Genomic DNA, 26,842 nt, shown 5'->3' with positions numbered 1-26,842 from the left:
AATTTCCTAATCCATTCTAGGATATTCCCAAATTCTTTATTTTGGCTTTTTAGAAGCAAAAATTAGACTTAACTATGTTAATTTAAAGACTGTGCAGTAACTGTAGTATTAATGATTTTAATTAGCAATGCCCTGATTTTACATTCAATAGACGATTCAAATACTGATCTACCGATTTATACTGAAAATTAATCATATTCAGATACCGGTTCAGGTTTTTTGTGTGGAAAATATAAGAATGAATGTATTTATTTGTATTTATTTATGAAAGTGGACAATCTTTGTAAATCAATCAATATTTGGTAAATTAATAGCAAATCTTACAGTAAATAAAAGTGCATTAGTAGTAATATAGTTAATGCTATTAACAGTACATGTAAGTTCTGGAGGTTTAAAAAATGAATAAAACTCCCTCAGTTATATTTACCGGCTTTAAACTGAGATAAAAACGGAGCAGAATTTACATACAAACAGCAGGTTTTTTAATTTATAGTAAGCCCTGCAATAGTTTACTTGCAGAAAAATTGCTCATTAAATGATTTCTAAGACTATAATTATTCAGATAAACTTCAAAAGTTAATGTGTAAATAAATAAAATAAAAGAAAAAAACAGATTACCATCACAACACAACCAAAGGAGATCAACCCAACAAACTATGCATCGTCAGGATTAACAGAGAGATAGATAAATTTATGGATCGTCTGCTCAAATTACTTTCATAATGCAAGTAAATAGAGTTATTACATCGCATTCTTACATACCTTCTTTATTACCTTGTTTGTAAATAATTTTAATAAATCCCATAGCTGTAATTGGGAAATATCACACATTTTGATTACTTCCTGGCTAAAGCAAAAAGGTTTCTGAGTTGTGTTGATGTTGATCAGGCTATGGAAATAAAATAAATAGTTTGGCAGGTCTGGAATTCATTAGGAAACAATAAGGAACTTGCAGTTGGTGATCTTTATTAGTGTAGCTAAAATACTATTTTCTGGTAAATAGTTGAACTTTAAAACTTATCTGAAGTTTAAGATTTTTCAAAGTAAAGATCGGCCGATCCAGATACTAAACACCCATATTAGCACTGATATCAAAATCGGGGCAACTCTAGTTTGTATTGACAAGTCTTGTTACTTTGTCTAATCAATTTCACTCAGTTTATTGCTCATGACTACAGTAATTTTACAGTAAGTTAAAGGGACCGCACACATGCGATGTTAATTTACATCGGTATTTTTTATTTTTTCTAGACAGCCAAGTCTCTTCTGTAAAGGAAAGATTTTGTAAAATATTCCATATGACTAAAATAAAGTGAAACAAAAATGTGTCTTTACGGTACGTATTAAGAGCAGTGCTCAATATTAGGATAAGAGATAACTTTCGACGAGACTAAAACTCGTGACATTCAGCTTGGTAAATCGGCACTCCAGTGCCTGCATCAATCGATCACCTTTAAGTATTTCTGAATTATTGTGGCTACTTGTTTTTTGTGCTTTCTCGACACACCTGACGATCTCTAACAGCAAACTAGATTGTCTGGGTACTAATGTAAATGCATAGAAGAGCGAGCCTTATAGGGCGTTTTCTATCCCGAGTACGGTAAGAGAGAAACCTATATTTTTAAGGCTAGGTACGAGATTCTCGTTATTCAAATCACATTTGAGAATTTGCTCCACCTTGACTCTGTTCTGACCCGTTATGTTATATGAAGTTCTTTACGTAGTATGAAGCAAAAACTTCACATAAATTCTTTACGTTATGTGGAATTTACGTTATAGGGTGTAAAGTCGTACCTTGACATATGAGCACGATGCTGTAAGTCAATTTACTAGCGTTTCATGCCACTAGTTACCATCTAAAATCACCAAGTACAAATTAATCCATTACCATAGTATGAAAACACCAACTAAACAGGATATTCTCATATATTGGGGTCATAGACCTATAATTAACTATACAGTTAATAGGTCTATGGCCTCAATCATAGACCTATTAACTATACAGGTAATAGGTACTAGAGGTATGTAGAGGTACTATTGTATATGTTATCAAAGCATCTACTGTATCTTGAATCTTTGCTTACAGCCAAACTTATGAATACAAAATGAAGTTCTTCTAAACTGAGTTTTAACCAAAAGAGCGAATGTTACTTTATTCCTTACATGACTTCCTTTTTGATGTTCACACAATCTGGTGGGAGCTAAAGGCAGTGTATGCTAAGTACGTACCAGGGATCTATTTTCTACCAAAGTATGCTTATAGGCAGTCATCAACCTGGTATAGCTTGGCAACAAATATATATCGTACACTCTCTGTAGAGCAAAGTTTAAAGTCGAACAGCAACTCAATATACTAGCTGAACCGAAGAGGACCCTGATATATGCATCTACCAGTTGTGTTAATCAACAATGTTTACTTTGCACACTGATATCATCTTTGATTTCCAGATTTATTCCTAAACTTCCTTATCTGAAGGTGCCCTCTATCCAAAGAACTATGTTGTGGTTATTGCTATCTCTCCTCCCAGCTGTCTCTGCTGGTGAGATCCTACAGTATCTACTTGTCTCATATCATTTCATTGCTTTATGTTTTAGGTCATCTGATTGTCCAATCATGTAGTCAGTGTTTTACTATATTTATGGTAGTAGGTTTTGGTAGTTCAGAGTTACTATGCTAACTGGTCTACTGTATATCAATACAACTAATAATTGTAAATTGTATTATTGGCTCCATATATGGTCATTAAACTCATGTATCACTAGCCTATATTTGAATTTAGGTAGTCAATTCTCTATTGTTCCTTTATTTGATAAACAACTATATGTTGTCAGTATTAAAGTGTTACAAGTTTATCTGTGTAAAATGGTTTCTCCTTTAATTTTCAACAATCTCATCCTGAAAATCATCCTTACTTCACTAATTGTTCAGACATAGTACATGTAATTGTTAGTATTGTATAGCTACTCGTTACTCTTTTTAAAATGTTTCACCTAGTAATATTGTTCACCGAGTGAACTTATTTTGAGATTCACATCTACTTCCAAACTATTCATTGTATAATTCTACCATGTCCATCAAAAATTATTATTGTTATATGGAACTAGTAGGTTGTAGTGAGTTCCTTTGAGCTAGTTATTAGGAAGTTTTTATGTAGCATAAGGATGACTCTATATTTTTCTTAAACACATTACTAAGTTTTTGCTGACATTTTTGCACGAGTGTCCTTAGAATGGTTTCAAAACGTGAGATGAGTTGACGATGAGGTGGATTGACCTATATTCATCGGCAACAAGTCATACAATCATCAATCTGTTTAAACATGATGACTTTAGAAAATGTAAAGAAAGATATATTTTGCACACCACTAAGCGCCGTGCTCCAATGGAAACTGTTCAAAAAGTATAAAATTAAAATTATTACTCTAAAAAACAAAATACTTTGTTTTTAATTTTGCCTGCATTTATCAATTTTTTACTGAAAGCAAAGCAAAGCGTGGTGACCAGCCCTTGTCTAGTTTGAGCGTTTCAACAAATGAACGATTTCCTAAATTTTGTTGTATTCCAATTTAAATGCATTTTGTAGTTAGAAATAGGTAGACCATGAAAAATCAATCGGCTTCTCCATCACCATATGATAATCCTTTCAATATGAATTTTTTGTAATTTTACCATAGATTAACCAATCAGCAGAGTTTATGCTTAATAAGTTTCACATGAACATTTTTTTAGGGGTGGGTAAGCATTGTTCTCAAAATGACTTAAAACTTGCTAATGGGTTTTTACCTCACAACATGAAGGGGGTGCATATAAATGATCGGACATTCAGTGAGATAAAACATTTTTTGCTTCAAATGCCAAGTCCAATATATAAAACCTTACCCGACCTCAAGTTTTTTATACTTGCAGTAAATCTTCACGTATAAGCCATACGCCAAACTTTGAAGGTGTGAAGGTATTTGGAGCTACTGGTATATAGCGAGTATAAGCCACAGATGCCTTTTTTTCATTCATTTAACACACATAATTTAACTTAGTCGTGTGAGTCATTCACCAAATCTACTGTCTCTGTCTGTCATCCCACACGAATTGGCTGATGAAGTTGCAATCCACCAATGAGTGTTCTCACCTTTATAAGAAAAGAGTTATGCCTTCAGCAAACCACGGTAAATAAGTACCAAATCAGTTAGCAAATTTTGTAAACTATCTCATCAATAAAGGCAAAATACAAAGCTGCGTTTGATTAAAGTTGTAAAGGTAGCTTTTGAAACTACCAACCAAAATGCTGCAGTTTTTGGAATTACTGAAAAGCAAGTTAGTCAGTGGATGAAAGATCAAAATAGTTTAAAGATGAGTCCACGATCGATGCATGCGAGAAGAAAAAAAACGATGCCAATAGCTTGAACTAGAAGCTTTCCTAGTTTCTTTTGTAACGGAGCAAAAAATGCAGGTTTCATCAACACCAGGGACAGCATTTGAATCGGTGCTATGGAGTGGTCCAAGAAGAATTGTGAGTTAAGCCAAACATTCAAAGCGAGTCGTGGTTGGCAGAGCAGATTTAGTTTTACATCAAAAATCGAAAGTTGCTCTAAAGCTACCTAAAGACTCGGAGGATGACGGTAGCTCCTTTCAACAGTTCATCATAGAACATTGCAAGTGTCACAATTATTCTTTCAGCAATGCTGGAAACATGGATAAAACTCCAATGCTTTTTAATATGGCTGGGAACAAGCCGGTCAACAAAGTCAGAGACAAAAAGCCTGCGTGGAATCAACAGGACATGAGAAGCAACACTTCACCGTAGTTTTCGCTTGTTTAGACAATGGAACCAAGTTAAAGATGAACTTACAAAAAGTTTCAGTAGGTTTTATCAGAAAGTATTGGTATGTTTCTATCGTTTACGAATGTTTTTGACATTCGAGGTAATCTGACTGCCAATTTTTCTTTACCATTCAGGCGAGCAAAGAATAGTTTTTCCCGCGTGTCAAAACTTTAGTGCATGTAGTTGCAGCCTGTTCTTCCTAAACTACATTGTATCTGAGGTAAAAAATCCTTATGTATAATTCGATTTTGGGCTGCTATGCTTTAGCCAAACTTGACAAGTTGCTGAAAATACAGAATGTTTTGGTTTTATAGGCATGTGGAAGTATTTGTGGCGTACGGGACATTTTTAATAATATGACAAGGTCTGCCTTTTGTTTAGGATTTCATTTTAATACCCTGGCATGCGAAAGCAATGCTGAATATTCCAAGTCTAAAAAGCCAGTTTCTTTGAGAGAAATAAAAAATTGGAATTAATTTGCGAGGTTTTGTAACTAAGAACTTAAAGTTTGTCAAGGTTACCCTACTGATACACACACCTAGCATGATGCCGTCAAATCATGAGGTAATCTTTGACCCAAATGTGTGTTTTTAAAGAGGGGTTACAAAAATTACAATGCATGACAAATTTGCAATCGATGGTATTGAAGGAAAGCACCAAACAACAGGTTCTAATGACAGTGCTCTAATGACAGAAGCTATGATTACTGAAACAGCGCCAATCTGCAAAGAACGCTTGTCCACCATGCCTCTAATTCATCAATAGCGCCATCACATAGTAATTAAAGAAAATAGTGATGTTGTTCTGATCGAATAGTGTCCTTCCCCTTGGCAGCCAATTCCACATACACAGCAGCGAACTTAAACAAGAGATAACCACAGAAGATATTTCACAAACACTGACACAGTTTTCACCACAAGTGTTGGTCGCATTGGCCTACGACTCATAATTCAACATTGAAAAAATTCTCACAGCGAAGCCAATGGAAGTAGCTACACTATAAAGTGCATGCACTGTGCATGCAAGAGGTTCCTGTGGCCAAACCCCAATGACAAAAGAACCCCCCCATAAGAACTGTCTTCTTAAAGCATCTCCAATTATTACACCAGCGAGAACTATCAGGTCACTGAGATACTTTTTACTAGAAAATGAAGAAATAATAATGGCAGAAAATGCCGATTTTAAGAACAAATAGTTTACTGCATGAAAGTCTGACAATCTTTGAATCGTATGTTTTTTATGTTTCACGTTTAAATAAAATAAGTATAATATATGCTAATTTTAAATTATCGGTTGGTTTACCACATGTATATCGATGTTGTAACTCTAAATCATGACAATTTGTTGTTTAACAACTGCAAGATGTAGAAAAATTCTAGATTTTTCGTTTGCATATATCGTGGACTTTTGCCAAAAAGTTATTTTTGTCTCCACGTCACAGTCTCAAGCGTCACAGGTAGTTGCCTTCTTTCAAATCTCACAGAATCATCAAACTTGCACCTGAAAACAAAACAGTAGGTATTCCTGGTAGGAAGGTAGCAGAGATGTGAGCTTGTCGAACGATGATGTCATGAGTCAAAAACTTCAGAAGATTTTTGCGATTGATCACAGAGTAGTTTTTTATGCTAAATAATAGTCCGGCGCGTCACACTAGTTTAAATATTTAGTAATTCTTCAATGCATTGCATTACAAGGATGAAATCTCATTCGGTGATAGTTGGTGTCAAGTGCTACCTAAAACAGGATAAATGACAGCAAAATTTCACAACTGGGCTGAAAAGTATGCGAGGAAGCATTCAAATGTCCCACGCCTCCCAAACATGCCAATAATGGAGTTGCCCAATTAAGTGTTGGAGATGTTGCATAGAAGTGATTATGACTAATGACATAATTACATGAACATAGTACTGTATATTTCCTAGTGTTTTATTGTTGAATAAATTATTGTTAGCTGTTGCACATGCTTAAATGTATCCTAACCCCGGATGTAGTGAGAAGTTTTACAGGTATAAAATTTAAATGGCATGTATAAGCCGCACCCCAAACAAAATTTTAGGTTTGCAGGTGTATCATATACATGTATACCAGAATTGATAGTCAATAGATGCTCCTAAAACGTAAACAATCTATTTTAGGCATGTTTCTGTTATAGGGATTTTGCATTATACAAACAGTAAAATACATGTAAATTGCCTAATCTGGTGCAAGATCTTCCCAATCTTGCCACTGTGGTCCTTAAAAAATGAAAAACTAGACTTACTTTTTAATTTATTGACTGAGCTATAACTGTAGTATTATTGGTTTGTATTGACACCTATTTTTTTTCTTATCACTTTCACTCGGTTCATGGTTCATGATTCATGATCGCAGTAATTTCACAGTGAGTTAGGAGAATGCACGCTTGCAATGTCATTTTACTTCAACTGTTTCTTTTATTCTAGACATCAAGGTCTATTTTTCAACAGAAAAAACAGTAAAACATGTTTTTATGTCTAAAATAAAATGAAACAAAATTATAGTTTTACTATAAAAGAAGTGTGTATCTGTTTGTCCGCCTATCCGTCGAAAAGTTTCAAAATTATGATAAAAGATAGCTTTTAGATACTCTAACTCGTGATATTCAGATAAGTAGACCGATACTCTAACTCATGATATTCAGATAGGTAGACCGATACTCTAACACGTGATATTCAGATAGGTAGACCGATATTCTAACACATGATATTCAGATAGGTAGACCGATACTCTAACACGTGATATTCAGATAGGTAGACTGATACTCTAACACATGATATTCAGATAGGTAGACCGATACTCTAACACATGATATTCAGATAGGTAGACCGATACTCTAATACATGATATTCAGATAGGTAGACTGATACTCTAACATGTGATATTCAGATAGGTAGACCAATACTCTAACACATGATATTCAGATAGGTAGACCGATACTCTTACACATGATATTCAGATAGGTAGACCGATACTCTAACACGTGATATTCAGATAGGTAGACCAATACTCTAACACATGATATTCAGATAGGTAGACTGATACTCTAACACGTGATATTCAGATAGGTAGACCGATACTCTAACACGTGATATTCAGATAGGTAGACCAATACTCTAACACATGATATTCAGATAGGTAGACCAATACTCTAACTCATGATATTCAGATAGGTAGACTGATACTCTAACACGTGATATTCAGATAGGTAGACCTATACTCTAACACATGATATTCAGATAGGTAGACCGATACTCTAACACGTGATATTCAAATAGGTAGACCGATACTCTAACACAGGATATTCAGATAGGTAGACCGATACTCTAACACATGATATTCAGATAAGTAGACCGATACTCTAACACATGATATTCAGATAGGTAGACCGATACTCTAACACATGATATTCAGATAGGTAGACCAATACTCTAACTCATGATATTCAGATAGGTAGACTGATACTCTAACACGTGATATTCAGATAGGTAGACCGATACTCTAACACGTGATATTCAGATAGGTAGACCAATACTCTAACACATGATATTCAGATAGGTAGACCGATACTCTTACACATGATATTCAGATAGGTAGACCGATACTCTAACACATGATATTCAGATAGGTAGACCGATACTCTAACATGTGATATTCAGATAGGTAGACCGATACTCTAACACATGATATTCATATAGGTAGACCGATACTCTAACACATGATATTCAGATAGGTAGACCGATACTCTAACATGTGATATTCAGATAGGTAGACCGATACTCTAACACATGATATTCAGATAGGTAGACTGATACTCTAACACGTGATATTCAGATAAGTAGACCGATACTCTAACACGTGATATTCAGATAAGTAGACTGATACTCTAACACATGATATTCAGATAGGTGGACCGATACTCTAACACGTGATATTCAAATAGGTGGACCAATACTCTAACACATGATACTCAGATAGGTAGACCGATACTCTAACACATGATATTCAGATAGGTAGACCGATACTCTTACACATGATATTCAGATAGGTAGACCGATACTCTAACACGTGATATTCAAATAGGTGGACCAATACTCTAACACAGGATATTCAGATAGGTAGACCGATACTCTAACACATGATATTCAGATAGATAGACCGATACTCTTACACATGATATTCAGATAGGTAGACCAATACTCTAACTCATGATATTCAGATAGGTAGACCTATACTCTAACACATGATATTCAGATAGGTAGACCGATACTCTAACACATGATATTCAGATAGGTAGACCGATACTCTAACATGTGATATTCAGATAGGTAGACCGATACTCTAACATGTGATATTCAGATAGGTAGACCGATACTCTAACACGTGATATTCAGATAAGTAGACTGATACTCTAACACATGATATTCAGATAGGTGGACCGATACTCTAACACGTGATATTCAAATAGGTGGACCGATACTCTAACACATGATATTCAGATAGGTAGACCGATACTCTAACACATGATATTCAGATAGGTGGACCAATACTCTAACACATGATATTCAGATAGGTAGACCAATACTCTAACTCATGATATTCAGATAGGTAGACCTATACTCTAACACATGATATTCAGATAGGTAGACCGATACTCTAACACATGATATTCAGATAGGTAGACCGATACTCTAACATGTGATATTCAGATAGGTAGACCGATACTCTAACACGTGATATTCAGATAAGTAGACTGATACTCTAACACATGATATTCAGATAGGTGGACCGATACTCTAACACGTGATATTCAAATAGGTGGACCGATACGCTAACACGTGATATTCAAATAGGTGGACCAATACTCTAACACATGATACTCAGATAGGTAGACCGATACTCTAACACATGATATTCAGATAGGTAGACCGATACTCTAACACATGATATTCAGATAGGTAGACTGATACTCTAACACGTGATATTCAGATAAGTAGACCGATACTCTAACACGTGATATTCAGATAAGTAGACTGATACTCTAACACATGATATTCAGATAGGTGGACCGATACTCTAACACGTGATATTCAAATAGGTGGACCAATACTCTAACACATGATACTCAGATAGGTAGACCGATACTCTAACACATGATATTCAGATAGGTAGACTGATACTCTAACACGTGATATTCAGATAAGTAGACCGATACTCTAACACGTGATATTCAGATAAGTAGACTGATACTCTAACACATGATATTCAGATAGGTGGACCGATACTCTAACACGTGATATTCAAATAGGTGGACCAATACTCTAACACATGATACTCAGATAGGTAGACTGATACTCTAACACGTGATATTCAAATAGGTGGACCAATACTCTAACACATGATACTCAGATAGGTAGACCGATACTGTAACACATGATATTCAGATAGGTAGACCGATACTCTTACACATGATATTCAGATAGGTAGACTGATACTCTAACACATGATATTCAGATAGGTAGACCGATACTCTAACACGTGATATTCAAATAGGTGGACCAATACTCTAACACATGATACTCAGATAGGTAGACTGATACTCTAACACGTGATATTCAAATAGTTGGACCAATACTCTAACACATGATACTCAGATAGGTAGACCGATACTCTAACACATGATATTCAGATAGGTAGACTGATACTCTAACACATGATATTCAGATAGGTAGACCGATACTCTAACACATGATATTCAGATAGGTAGACCGATACTCTAACACATGATATTCAGATAGGTAGACCAATACTCTAACACATAATATTCAGATAGGTAGACCGATACTCTAACACATGATATTCAGATAGGTAGACCGATACTCTTACACATGATATTCAGATAGGTAGACTGATACTCTAACACATGATATTCAGATAGGTAGACCGATACTCTAACACATGATATTCAGATAGGTAGACCGATACTCTAACACATGATATTCAGATAGGTAGACCAATACTCTAACACATGATATTCAGATAGGTAGACTGATACTCTAACACATGATATTCAGATAGGTAGACCGATACTCTAACACGTGATATTCAGATAGGTGGACCAATACTCTAACACGTGATATTCAGATAGGTAGACCGATACTCTAACACGTGATATTCAGATAAGTAGACTGATACTCTAACACATGATATTCAGATAGGTAGACTGATACTCTAACACGTGATATTCAAATAGGTAGACCTATACTCTAACACATACACGGAATAATTGCTTGGCTACTGTACTTAGTATCTGTTCTTTATCAACACATTTGGCGATTTCTCACAGCCGAATAAACTGTCAGGTTACCTGTATATATAATAGACACAACTTATACATAATTTTCTCTCTCAAAAGCGACAGGAGGGAAAGCGATGTTTTTAAGACTAACCACGAAACACATGTTATTCAAATCGGTTTTGAGAACTTGTGCCGACTTCACAAATGAGGACTTTACGTTATATGAAATATTTTACATAGTGCAAAGCAAATACTTCACATAAATACTTTACGTTATGTGGAATTTACTTTATAGGAGATATATTATGCTATAAGACCATCTACTGTATTTTAAACATTTTGCTATCCACATCCCTAAAAGTTCAGCCAAAAGCCTACCAGGGCAGGTGACATTCGTAAGTCATCCTCTCTTGCTTGACCTTGAAACTTTAGTCACCTAGTCATCCACACATTAGAAGGATGGGCATGATAAAAGTGAATTAGCTATCTATTTTTGTCGTTCAACATATTCATAGGTACAGACTAGTCTGTTCCCAGAGTGTTTGGTATGTTTGCCATGGTTGAGTATTTGACTAAATGTTTAACACAAAAACCTGCCCATCAAAACAGGATAAACACATTTAAAATATATTCAACTCATCTGAAATTTTTCCTTATTTTTAAACAAAAACATAAGCTTAAATGGGTCACTTTCTTGCTGGTTTGTTTAGATTGCTGGCACTTGGGACGATAGTAAAAAACTCGAAAGTTCGTAATCCAACGCTAGAGAAATTATGACAAAGTTGTAAAGTTAAGGCAGTGTTTACAATTGCTAGTTATACATGCTAACCTAATTTTACAATTTCATCTTAGAATTTTAGTATTTACTTTAAATACCTTAAATCCTTTATTTGAATGCCATGGCACAGTAATTTTGAACCCTTTCCCTATAGTAACATTTTATTAAAAGTGATGTTCAAATATTGATTGGCGCTGTATTTTTCGGCTTGCTCATCAGAATTTTGGGAAGATAAATTTAACCCTTTTTCAAGCGAATGCTAATGTCTGCTATATTTTCGACTCTCCTTTGAGTGGACCGACACTAATGGCGTCAGCCTCAGCATTTTTTAAAAACTGTGTTTCATTTACGTCAAAGTATCATATCTAGTTAACCCTTTCAATGCTGTAGACGCATTTATGCGGTTTCTATGGTCAATTGCCGTAGATGCATTTTGTGATTTTCCCAGCAATTGCATAGTAACTTAATTTTATTAATTGTTTACAACATAACCCATGGCTTTTAGGACTTTTATAAAATGACAGTTTTTTTTCGAAAATTCATCTATAAAATTAGCCTAAAATAATGAAACGATTTTAAAATTTTGTTTGAGAATTTCCAACCTAAAAACGAACATTTTTTGTGCAAGTTTTGTAAAGTACTGCGCGAGTCAGAAAACAAATAATCACCAATGTTGATGACATTATAGCCAATTCAGATTCAGATTTTTGTGATTATACAGATAATTAAAGCAGCGGCACTGACTTTGATAGTGGGGAAAGTAATAGTTTTGCAAAAGTAAGGAACATTGTGGAGGAATGTTTTAGCTTCATAGCGATCGTAGCTTCACATAGCTTTATCTTTGCACAAAGTGTAGATACATCGAATTTTTTGCATAGCAGCGTTAAAATGTTGGCAAAATAAAATTTGTAACAAAAATATTCTAGATAGAGTTTAAAATTGAAAAATATTGTATACATATCATGAAGCGATATCGACAGATTTTGGTAAAATGGCTGGCAGTAGGCCGATAGCTAAATTTGTGCATGGATGGCAGTGAAAAGGTTAAACAAAGAACTATTATTAGCCGGATAAACTTATTAATTATTACGATGGTGTCGCTTTTAATTGTTAAAAAATAGCTGTAAAGCTTTTGGAATTAGAAAACGGACTTCGATATGCCATAACAATAGCTGCTATTACGTTGTACAGGGCTCTTGATCAGTTTTCTTAACATTCATCAAAACGTATCATGAGTAAAAGTTTTCAGGACAGTTTGTAAACTACATTATGAACGAATCTGAGGACAATAGATCAGATTTAGACCTTGGTGACTTCCAATCAGATTGTAGCTCTGATAAATGTGACAACCACTCTTCTCAGGTAGACCATCACTGAAACCATGGAAACCTCAACAGCGGCATCGAAAGAATTAATTGTAATTGATGTAACGTTATTAGTAAGTTACATTGTTGCAGGTATTGTTATAATTATTATAACAATATTAGTAATTATTAGTACCATTTTATGAACACTTTTCTACTGATCACTGTCTATTATGGCTTTATAAAGATCAAAGAATGTCAAATTAATGGGCAACTAGAGGTGGCGTTCAACTAAAGGGGGGACGCTCTATTTTTCAACCCTTCTTCTATAGTGGCGTTCTGTTAAAGGTGGCGTTCAAATAAAGGTGGCGTTCTAATAGAGGTCTCATGGTATGTTCATACAATTTGCTGTATTTCTATCATTCCCTGAAATGAAACTTAAGACAACGTAAAACGTAATTTCATGCTTGTTGCGCTTATAAATTATTCTTAAATTTCGGGTCAAAATGAAACATGCAAATGAACAATCTCTGTTCTTATTTTTCATTTCATATTACCATAGTTACTGCTGCACTCATGAACTCATATGAAAATGGTCGCCCAACCTCGATACAATTAAGGCCTTGGATTCCCCCAACATCAGCAGTTGCTGCTATTCATTGCAAACTATATGCAAACTATGCAAAATATCTTCATGCAATGTTAATTTTTCAATTCGTTGTCCACAAATGTACATCCACAAATGTACATCTCACAAATGTCTTCTACCTTATGTAAAGATAATAATTATGTGCTCGCTAATACCAGTACAACAGCATTATTGACTGGGACTCCCTGACATCTACAGTTGCTGTTAGTCAAACTTAATTCTTAAAATAATTTACTAAGTAATCTACCTTTTCCTGGTGTCATAGTAACTTTTAATTGTGAGTGAGTGTCTTATTATTGCATCAGCTTGTCTTCGTTTCCTGAAAAATTCAGGCTCAGTCTATGCCTTATTATTATTATAATTATTGTGAGTTAGATCAGCGTGGTTTGAAGCTAGTGTTGGTATCTTTGGAATTTGGGTAAGAACAACTAACCTGGGAGATCTAAGACCTTCCTTAGTATTCTAGCCGATCTCAGCAGAGCAGCAAATTGTACTTTTGAAATTTCCTTCTTGTCAACCTTAGGTTTAATCAGCTCTTCTTCCAGATTTTTGACTGCACCTAATGCCACAACCACTATAGGGATGGGATACCTAATGCCCCAACCACTATAGGTACAATCAGCACAGCTGTTTTCTGGATCTTCCTCAAGTATCTCCACCTTTTCTTACTTCTCCTTCATTTTCTTCATACTTCTCTACCTTTTCCTGTTTGTTGTCTTTTACTCTCCCATCTCCTGGTACAGCCATATAAATCAGCAATGAGTGGTCTAGCTCATTTTCCTTCAATATTATATCTGGTCATCTAGCTTGTGTCACATGATCTCTTTGAATGCTGATATCCCATAATAATTGTGCTTTCCCATTCTCTATCACTGTTTTTGTCTGGTGGTTGTACCACTTCGTAGATGCTTTGAACCCACACTGTCTAGATAGATTCCAATGCACTATTCTTGCTACTCCATTGTGTCGTATCTTGTGCACTGTTGCCGCTATCTTCCTATTCAATAATTTTATATTCCTAGAACATTTCTTGGATATTCCGAAAAATTCCAGAGATGTTGCATCGTTTTTATAAGATAACTTGTACATACCTTTTAACGTCCCAGCAATGTTGTAGGAAATCCATTGCTGGATCGTTCAGCAAATGGTTTCTTACAACATTCCCACAATAGTGGAAGAATGTTACATAATGTTCTACAAACATTCCTTCCATGATGTTGCTTCAAAGATATTAGCTAACATCCCAGGAACGTTACATGCAGAAGATAAGTGGGATGTAAATGTGGAGACGCCTAAACATTTTGAGTACATTTTACAGAGTTCGCCTCTAGTGAATTATGTACAACATTACTATAATGTGCCGAGCATAACCTTTCCACAGCATTTCTTCCTCAAGCAGTACTATTAGAAAATGCACAAATTCTTGCATGGTAACAACAAGAACAATAATATAGAATGCAGTTAAGACACGTGTATAGCTATAAAAATCCCTTGTGATCTATAACAAAAGCACTACTGGAATCTAGTCATTAATGGAGTTTCAATGAAGTTTCCCTTAATTGAAACCTAGTTTTTAACGAATTGCGAAAATTGAAATTTGTAATAACCTTTATTTTTCTTTCTAGAAATTGTGTTGCATGATAATGTTCTATTTACATGGCAAGTCACTGTTATCTGGTACATCCATATAGCAGAGACTTGAATTCTCAAACAGATAACAGATTTTTAAACATTAAAAATAGATTTTCTGTAATATTACTGTGACATTCAGTTAATGGTGAAAACCATATCTCGCCATAATGTTCCCACTTAAATTGTAAATCAATGTGACATTGACTTACGATGTTACATTGACTTACATGTTGTAAGTCACTTTAACATTCCAAAGTAACTTTTCTTTAACTTTGCCTAGACATTCAATTGAAGGTAAAAATGTTGTTGCACCATAACATTACAGTTATATTACTTGTCAATGTTGTATGCACATTTACGGTCAAACATTCCAAAGTAACCTTCATGAAATAATGCTAGAACACTCAATAACAATGTTCTCTAACAGCGTTATAACAACGTTAGCAAAGTTTATTCTTGGAACATTCTATAGAACGTTACCATATTACTTTTGCACAACATTCTACGAAATTTTCCTGCGATGTTGTTGTAACATAATACAATAGTGATAACCGGATAGCATTTGTAGAACATTATGAAAATGTTTGCTTTGAATGTTATTTTACGCGTAACACTACAGAACATCCCAGTACTGTTGTTGTTAGTTGGGTTACTGCATTGACTTGAAATATAGAATAAAGTTTCTTTCTTTTCTCCGCATAGTCTACGCAATGCCATGTCTATCTGCTTTCAATCTGTTTCCTTCTCCATCTATTTGGTAGATGGAGAAGAAATGGAAAATAACAATAGCTATTCTAATGTCATTATTTTTATCATTATGGCTTGTGAATAATAGTCCTAGAACGTTTACTGTTGCGCAATTTATTACTGTACTTAAAAAAATTTCGAGCTATCACGTTTGTTCTTTACAAATATGAAAGTCTGGCACTTTTCAATTTAGTTCGAGTGTGGAAGCAGTCCAAGTTTTATTATTTCTACAAATATAATTTAGTCCTATCTTCTTATGTTGGAACTATTGGAAAATAAAGTGGAATCTCGGTTCTCGAACATAATCCATTCCAAAAGGTTGTTCAAAAGCCGAGTTGTTTGAGATCCGAAACAGTTATTCCCATTAAAATTAATGCATGTGAATTTTAATCCATTCCAAGCCGAGAAAACTACTTCGGTAAAGTGGTTTTTAAACATTTTACACCATAAATTGTACTGTATACTATGTACTATAAATAAAAACGGGTAGATATAGATCGTATTCATTAGATTGTCTATCTATGATGATGAAAACAGAAAACAAAAAGTAAACATTTTGTATGCTTTGCTCTTAAAACATTGAAAACATTCTAGGCTACGATACAATACCAAAAATTTCAGAAATTGATAATGAAGCAGCAAAGAATGCGACAGATCAGTTACATCAAAAATAGTGTGAAAAATAAAAAAATAAAAAACAATGGCACGTTTACTTCACATATTTGAAGGAAAATCCTCCTCCAAAACAATTTAGGGTACCTCGACTGGACGAGTTCTCTCCCTAGCAAATATCTCCAGTAGAGGGATGTCGCCCCAAATGGTTCCTTCCTTTTTGTAAAGAATTTATGAAGTGTAACTTGCTTCTCCCTTTGTTAATGAATGTTTTCATGCTGTTTCCAGAGCTGTTCCAAATGTTTAATTCTAATGTGCATGCTTTGGTTTGGTCGAGAAGCAAATTTATGTTCAAGATCCGAGACGAACAAATCTCAATTTTTTTCGTCGAAAACCGAATTGGTGGAGAACCGAAGCATTCGAGAACCGAGGTTTCACTGTAAATGCAAAAGTATTGAGTCGATAGGATATGGTACACAAACCAAGGGTCAATCAATTGAGGGCAGAAACAACTTATTGAATTTTTAGAGCTCATCTGTCATGTTTTCTTAAAAATAATATCAATATTTGGCTGTAACACAAATTTGGGAGAGTATTTAATAAAATAATTTTAGTAATTGCCTTGATGTTGGAGTGCTCGCATGTACTTTGGCTATGACATTTGACGTACCTTTAAAACCTATTATAACCTCACTGTAAGAAGTAGCTCTATGATATCCACAGTATACTTATTAATAATTATATTTCACATTGTCAACAAGATATAGAAACTGCTGAGTCAGCAATCTATCATCAACCTACTCCTGTTACTCTACAATAGTTCCTGCTGCCTCTATGAGACTGTCTGTAGACAGCAGGACAAGTATATCTGTGCGATTGACATGGACTCTTCCTACACAAATATATTTCTATTACCCAATCACAAGCTACCTAGTAAGTAATTTACAAATACCTGTTAGAATGGAGATATAGATTAAAAAAGGGTTAATGTCATTCCAACCGAAGGAGAGAGCAAAATATAGGCAGCATTCACTTTGCTCGCTCATAAAACGGGTAAATTTGTTTTCACAAAATTCTGGCGAGCTATTTTAAAAATACAAAACCAGCCTCTAATTGACTGCCACCTTTATGTAACCACCACAATAGGGAAAGGGCTAAAAATAGAGCGCCATGGCGTTCAAGTAGAGGTTTTACGGTATACCCTTTTGTGGCGATGCAGGAACAAGGTTCAGTCAAACTACTTTTGTTTTTAAAAAGGTGTGAAAATGAAAATTTAGCAAAAAGTTTTTACCACACTGCTAAAAGCTGTACCCATAAGTTGTATTTCATGATTGGAACATCATTGGCAGACCTTAATATTTTATATTTCTTTTTTATAGCACTATCTACTGTAAAACTGCTATTTAAATGCTATGGTGCTCTGTTTTTAGCCCTTCCTTTATAGTGGCATTTAATTAGAAGTGGTCTTCGAATAAAGGATGGCACAGCATTTTTTGACTAGCTTGTCAGAATTTTGATAAGATAAACTTCACCTTTTTCATGGGTGAAACAACGCTAATGTCGTCTATATTTAACACTCTTTTGGGGGAAACGACATTAATGGTGTCGACTTCAGTATTTTTCCTAAACATTTTTTCTAAGCGTTTTTCCTAAAGCGTTTTCCATATACATGCACGTCAAAGTGTCAGACCGAGTTAAATGAAGAACTGCTTGGACTATAAAATATTAATGTGGTACTGCTATTAATTATTTTGATGGTGTAGCTTCCAAAGTTTTTAAAGAAAAAACGGTATAGCTTTAAAGTACCAAAATGGACCTTAAATTTTCAAGTTTCAAAGACATTTTTAATGTTTCAAAGTTAGAATACGGCATAAAAATTGGCTGCTAGTACGTCATACGGTGTTCCTGACTAGTATTTTCATGGCTCATCAAAACATTTAAAGTTTTGAGGAAATATTGTAAATCATGAACGAATCAGAAAACAATGGATGTGATTTAGGCCTTAGTGATTTTGAATCAGAGCAAAGTATCAATGATGGTGACGATCAATCTTCTCAGGTACACCGTCACTAAAATCATATTAACCACTATAGCAGCAACGACAAAAAATTGATTGTTATTGATGTAACCGAGCCATTATTAGCACTATTTTGTTGACACATCTCTGCTGATCACGTTCTATTATGGGTTCAAAAAGATCAAAGAATTTCAAAGTGGCAAATAAATAGAGGTGGCATTCATTTAAAAAGTGGTGTTGTATTTTTCAACCTTTTTTCCATAGTGGTGCTCTATTAGAAGTAGCTTTCAAATAAAGGTGGCGTTCAAATAAAGGTCTAACAGTTAATGCACTTTTTGTTACATGATCATGTGATTATATTTCTAGTTTACTTTCTTTCACCCAGAGCCCATCTGCTACAAAGTGTACAGGCTCGGTGTACACATTAGCCATGCTTTATGATTTACCCTTATAATATTTATTACAGATATCATGCACAGTAAAGAACAGTACATACAACTCATCAGCTAAATCTAAAAACTTTCGATCAAGTCGAACTCCAACAACCCTCACACCACTCTCCTCTCAAGTTCAGTATACTTGCTATTTAATAGTATCCTTACGAATTGGTCCGAAAAGATGGTCTAATTCTATCAATTTTTGGACCAAACCAGCTGGTAAGTCACCAACATTTTATCTACAGTTTCTAATCTAACTTCTTATTGAAGCTCTTGTAGCTCACAATTATTAATATCAATACTGGTGTGTGATGATAAATTTTGTGTAGCGTAGTACTTTCATATACATGTACTACTACTATGCAATGTATGTACTACCTATACCCTGTATATTCTGTCGTTAAAAAACGGTTTATTACGTAACTCTCTCACAAGATGGCTTCAAAGAATTTACTTCATTAAGCCTGGTTCTCATATCAATTGCGAGACCCTGGTAGTAATCTTGCACAGCAAAACACTTGCGATGCTAAGCTCGGCGGCTTCTGCTTATGAACAAAGCTGCATCGCTAATAATCGCATAAAAATGTTCACTTACCCTGCCGTTTCGATAATGCTGACCGTTACCTGCACATTGCATTTTGGGAAGGATTTGCCTGCGGCTCTTCACAAAATTTGAACAATACTAAACTCTTGCATTGTCCGCTGGCAACTACCAGCGGTACTCGGCGGTACTCGGCGGTACTCGGCGCGTAGGTTCACATTTCACCGCTGATAGCCTGCGGTGCTGTCGCCAGTGCTAGCGGCGTATATGGGAACCAGGCTTTAACTACTTTGCTTTGTGAAGACTCAATGCTAAACGATGCAGCTATATATGCAGAGAATATAATAACTAGTAAGAGTTAGCCGCTGACTTGATTGATTCTGGAAAAAAGCAGGAGAGTATTCTTCCAGTACATACTATTAAGTATAATAAAAATAGTCTAAGACTTTACTTGAGTAGTGAAATAAGATGACAACAAGCAGCACTTTCAAGATTAGTAAATATAACTGCTTCCTTTGTCTTCTTTTTGACTAATTTATGGTTAATCCCATTTTTGTTCTAGACATTAGGTGGAGCTTTTCTAATGAGAACTCCGAAGTTAGTGAGAGGCTAGTAACTCTAACCTTACCAACACTTCTTCAACCCTACTCACTGGAAGGATATGAGAATTTGTTAATAGCTGCTCAAATGTCCTCTAGCATCAGTAGTAAACTTACTAGCACTGACATTGGGACCCGCAATGACTCATATATCACGGCACAGCTTCCTGTTAGTAAACTCTCTGATAAGTTCACAGTTGGAGACAATAATGAGTATGGTGGATACGTGAACAGACCTCTACATCTGGGCAACTATACATTCTATATTGGACTGAAGGCAATTACTGAGGAGGTGGTTGATTTTACTTCATCTTCTAATTGGCAGGTAGAGATAGGTTAGTATGCATATAGGATGTTGTCACTGCTATGACTAGTTCTGGTTCTATTATAAACTTACACTTTTCATGATAAGTGCTGTCATTACTTATAACCCAGCTTGTACACATTCTTTTGGATAACATAAGTTAGGTAATCACATTTAATCATTGTAATATTTAAGTCAGTCTGTAAACAGACTTTTCAGCATATGAATTAGTTTTTATTCCTTATTTAAAAAGAAACATTTTTCTGTTTACTAAATATTGTTTAGGTCACAATGGTTGATCATATAAACCAAATTTATGAACCTGATTACTTTCACTACTGATTATTGTTAGACAGGTTCAGATACAGAGTACTCGCTGCTACCCTTACAAACCATCTTACTGCAAAATTGTTATTGTTGAAAACTAATAACTGCGCCATTTTTAAAGCTGCAGCAGCTATGTCTATGTATTTATATTTCAGTTTAATATAATATTGTTCAACATGCTTGTGTATGGAAAGTTGCGCACACCTAACAATGTTTTAATTTATTTTAGTTGAGTCTCTTTGTAATCAAAAAATTTGATGCAATGGGTAGTATATCATTACCGCATTGATTTCTTTTTAGGCATTTAACTATTTTTGAACAAGCCTATAAGTAACAGAAAAAATCAAACAGAAGTAAACAAGTAAAACAAAAGCTTTTCTAGTTTGAACCAATTTAGTAAAATACAAAAGCAGATTTTTTCCACTTTTAACGGCATTTATTTTGGTCTATTAACCCATGTACAATTACAAAAGTTACTCAAGGGAAGTTGAGTGACATTTAAATTTTATTTAATTTTAAAGGAAGAATATTACGGGCATCTTATACTATTTTTAACACTTAAACACACCTAATACAAAATAGTCATTTTGTGACACTTTTACTGTACCCATAGCTTTTATATATGTTCCGACATTGTTCATGAGCTCTTCAGTGAATGATTGTCAGGTTTTCCGAGTCAGATAATGAGGTGCTCTTGTTTCTTTTCATGTTTTTATATCCCGGGGCTATAGCTCTATATTTTAATGCATATTTAATGTTTTGTTTCAAGTTGAGCGTAAAATATTACGATAGAAATTGGGAAAATTTTTTTGATCTATTATAGATGAGCAGTAGGTTCTTTCTCAATAAAATTACTCATTGTTAAGAGACTTTCCGTTGTGTTTTGATAGTCAATAAACTGAATGACTGCTACTGCCCTCTCAATTTATAAGCTTTTGTAGTTTTTGAAAGACAAATACTTTACCCTATGTATATTTGATTCATTGAAATAAGTGGATCTCATTAGACTGATTAAAATTTCTATTGTAATTCATTTTATCTAAAGCCAGCTTCATTTGAATTTCGTTTAAGGGTACTCACAAATTAATCATAACTAAAAAGTGTCTTTCACATCAATGTGAAATTATTAGGATTGATAAAATGCTGTATGGATGTCAAAGCTGATTATTTTTGCATAATAATACCAGTTGTTTCAAATGTTTTAAAATTTTTGCTAAATTCTGTATATGAAATTAATAAGAGAACTAAATCATTGGCTAGTATGGTGCTTGAATCCATTCAGATTAATAGACTAATGCTCTACCCAACTGAGCTAATCGACCACATTATAACACTTTCCAAAGCCTCAGAATAATTGTGCCAATCAGGATTTTTCCAGCTGGGGCAAAGGGGCAGACCATCCCGACCATTTTTGACCTGTCCTTGCCGATTGCTTTTGAGACAAATGATGAGGTTTTTGATTGTAGGAGCTAAAATAAAACCATTTAAATAAATTTATTGAGAGTTCATTAGCTTCCACGCTGCTGCTACAAGTTTCAGTTTCACTGTTTTACCAATGTCATATTTTTTTGGGTTTCTAAGTTCATATTCATTGTCTTCTAACGTAAAACCTTTTCCATTGCTGAACTACATGTAGTTTGTATTAGCATCAAAATTACATTTGTAGCCGAGCTAGTATTTAATATGGCCTTGTCGGATAGTTTCATGGAAACGAAGGTGATCTGTTATCAATGGGCACATTACACTTGCGAGTAACTCGCTGTAATGACAACTTGTAAATTATCTGAAGGTTTATAATTATGATCTAGACTTTTTTAGAATTGTCTTGAAGGCGCGACAGGACAACCCCAAATACCTGCCCAGCCTAAACTTTTTTCCTCTAGATCATAATTTTCGGTGAGAACTTTGGTGCCAATCTATATTTGCTGTGCTTTGTGAGAGATAAAGCAAATCAATGAATAGACAGACAGACAACAGCCAATAATGATGTAGATATGTGAGTAACAGCTGATCAATGTCAGCACTAGAAGATTTAAAATTGTGACTGTTTTGCCTCTTTTTTCCCGAAGCAGTTGGTATGATAAGGTTGACAACTGTTTACTCATATGTGGTGGAAAGTATTCTCAGCTCATCATAAATATTTGTTTGAAGCAAAACTATATTTTTTAAAAGTAATGTCAGTTTCTGACAATTATATTAATAAGACCAAATTTATGAGTCATGTTAACAGTTGAGCATTTATTAATAGCAAAGCTAGAACGATTGTAGCATTTTTTTAAATTCTTCAAGTTCCAAATTGAAAATAACTTCAGTATAGTTTAAACTTGCTTTAAAACTTAATAAGTAAGCACTGCACTGATCATCTTATCATTCTACTATAGTTCCTACTGGACCTACAGAACTGTCTGTGCATGCTAGGGGTAGCACAACAGCACAATTAATATAGACACCCCCAACCTGGACAGATGTTGATCATCCAATCATAAGTTATCAGGTAATGACCTCATTAATAAATTGCCTTTATTGATATCTTCTTTGATGGTTTATACAAGTTTAGGCAATATTGTTTACGGAGATATACTTTGTACAAGTTGTCTTTTCTTGCATTTCCGTGGACCATTATGTCATGGAGGAACACATTGGCGAATAAATTAATCCATGAATCCAGCAAGCAATAGAGTGCAAAATCTTCACATGCGGATAGCATATGTTTTCAACTTTCTATATGATACTTTTATTCTATATGTAAACATATCTGCAAACCAAAACATATTATATATACCAAAATGATGTCTGCAGTAAATCAGAATCATCGTTGTCATATATTCCATATTACCATACCATTTTCAAAATACCAACAACTCTAACTATTAACTGATTTTAATGATACACAGTATTTTCTGCCCTCAAGTTTGCAAATTTTTAAATTCATCGAATAATATTATCCCATAGGGTAATTCCATGTGTAAAAAATGTGTACATTGACAAAATATTTTCTGTCAAATGTTGCTGTTAGAAGAATTTATTAGCTTAAGTATATAATAGAAGCACAATCATAACTTGAAGTTTTTGTTTCAGCTGCTTGAAAATATAGCTTCTAGTAAATGTCACAAGTTTTTTATATTACGAAACAAATTCTCAAATTTTGCATTTAACAACTCGAAAAAAGACAAATAATCTATATATAAATTTCAAAGTTTGCGTGAGTGTGATTCGGCTTGTCCAGCTATAACTATTAAAATCTTGGAATATAAAATCTGTAGCGCAAAAGATTTGATCTTGGAACCTCCCATTCCCCAGACGATACGCTAAACCAGTGAGCTGCGCAAAATTCATGAATTTTTTGAGTTACATATGTCGCTATGTCGATGAAAAATATCATATTATGCTTGCTCTCACGGCTCTTATTAATAAGTTAGGCAATAGGTTACTAGCTTACTCGAATTATCCATTGGCAATGTGCCAGGCTAATGACAAGTGACAGGCAACTACATTGCCCGTCACTGTTTATAAGCTGATTGTTGATACCCGTGCAATGCTGACATTTTGCTAGTTTTATATACAAAAGAGTTTGCTAGCTCTCAAATTTCGTATTGTAATAGTTTTCAAAAAGACTCACAGATTCGTAGTCATTCACATGATATTCTGAATAGTAAGATGTTATAGAAAGCTGGATCAACCAATTTTCCTCCATATTTTTTATGATCTTTGGTATAATAAACATCATTAAATAAAGATTATTTTTAGACAAGTCATGAGGTGTGAGTTTTCCATTTCCGACTGGATCAACCATATGCAATGGCACTTGTTAAACATATTTTGCATACTTTTTTACTAACAGCAATATGATTAATCTATCATAAGCTTGATAAATTGATCTTGCCTTTTTAGTGATGGCCTTGACCTTTTTATCTTGTAGGTATTTCCCATTATGATTCTAGTCTACATATTTATTTACTTTTTTATGTTTGATTTTTCATTATTATTGTGTACCAATAACCAGTTCATTCTTATTGCTGTATATATGCACAACTATTGTATACATAGCCTATGTGTTACATTACATATGTATTCACATTGTGTTGTAGCTATTATGTGACATTCACAACATAACATACAATCCTTCAGAGACAAGATATTCTCTTCCTTTTATTAAAACAATTCTACCCTCAATAACTCTCACATCACTCAACCCTCAAGTACAGTACAGATGCTATGTACAGGCTGTTTTATCACAGGGATATGGAAAATCATCAATACCTATCATCTTCTGGACTAAACCAGCAGGTAACCTTGTAGTTAGCTGTGTCAGTTATGCATCTGCTGATAAGATATATTAGCTGCTTCGGTGCTATAGTTTGTAGCCTAAAGATCCTTAGAGACTGATAGAGAAAAGTTTAGATTAGGAAATGCTATTTTTAAGTAATCACGGTTTTTGTTTTAGAAGTTGAGTGGAGTTTCTCCGAAGAGCTAGTAGTTAATGAAAAGCTAGTAACCTTACCTCTACCAAAAGTTACTTACCCTGACTCACTATCAGGATATGAGAGTTTGTTAATAGCTGCTCAGATGTCTTCTAGCATCAGTAGTAAACTTACTAGCACTGACATAGAAACCCACGATGACTCATACATCACAGCAGAGCTTCCTGTTAGTAGACTCTCTGATAAGTTCATAGTTGGAGACAATATTACATATGGTGGATACGTGAACAGACCTCTACATCTGGGCAACTACACATTCTATATTGGACTAAAGCCAGTTACCGAGAAGCTGGTTGATTTTACTTCATCTTTCAACTGGCAGGTAGAGATAGGTTAGTATGTATAAATTTTCATATGGCTTGCTATTTCTTTAGATAGCGTTGTTTTACCTAATTGCTGGCAGATATAGATAAACATGTATGTGTCCATGTCAAATTGAAAACCATGATAGAGGTCCTAAGGTTTTAGAAAATGCAGCTATTGTGCAAATGATGAATTGGTTCCAAAATATAGGTCTTGGAAAGTTTATCAGGTAGCCAATTGTTTTAATCACCTGAGAAATAATTAAATTAATGTATTTTTTGGAAAGCAGTAAACGTCTTTCTCTTAAACATAATTTATCTTCTAACATATTCACACACTATGTAGCAACTATATTTCTTGCTATATTTTGTTGTATTTTTGTCATTACGGAACCCGATTGTTTTCATTAAGCAGGCAAAGATTTAAAATACTATAAAGGAAACTGCTGGTCTCCTTTGCTCTCCACAAGACAGTCAAGCAACAACTCCGAGTATTAAACTTTTATGAAATACATATTAAAATAATATACATCAGTATACATGTAAGATTGGCAATAAACCATATATAAACATGAAGAGTGTGTCCATACAACTCTGCCTTAACAATCGTTTTGTGCTCTTTTTATATATTTTCTTTCTTTCTAGGCTCTGCCCCTTTTCCGTAGCTTTGCATTCGGTTTTCTGTTACGGTCTTCTCGGTCATCTCGGTAACCGAGCCTTCTCTTGTGGCCGGAAGGCCTGGCTTTGTGACCGTGGTGGTCAGGAGATTGATCGCCACAGCCCTGGGCACGGCGCTCTGCCGTAACAATACTATGGGAAGAATTTTAAAACTTCCATTAGCGAACTCCTTATAAAACTTATTTGTACACTTGCGAGGACTGTCATTCTTGCTATTTTTTGTGTTTTCTAGTCTCTACAAAACCTGTGATAGCACCTGTAACACTAAAAAATTCCGACTCAGTACTTTTGAAGTGGACAAT

This window comes from Watersipora subatra, chromosome 1 (genome assembly GCF_963576615.1).
Source record: "Watersipora subatra chromosome 1, tzWatSuba1.1, whole genome shotgun sequence".
NCBI classification, from domain to species: Eukaryota; Metazoa; Bryozoa; class Gymnolaemata; order Cheilostomatida; family Watersiporidae; genus Watersipora; species Watersipora subatra.
This window is presented reverse-complemented; position numbering follows the sequence as displayed.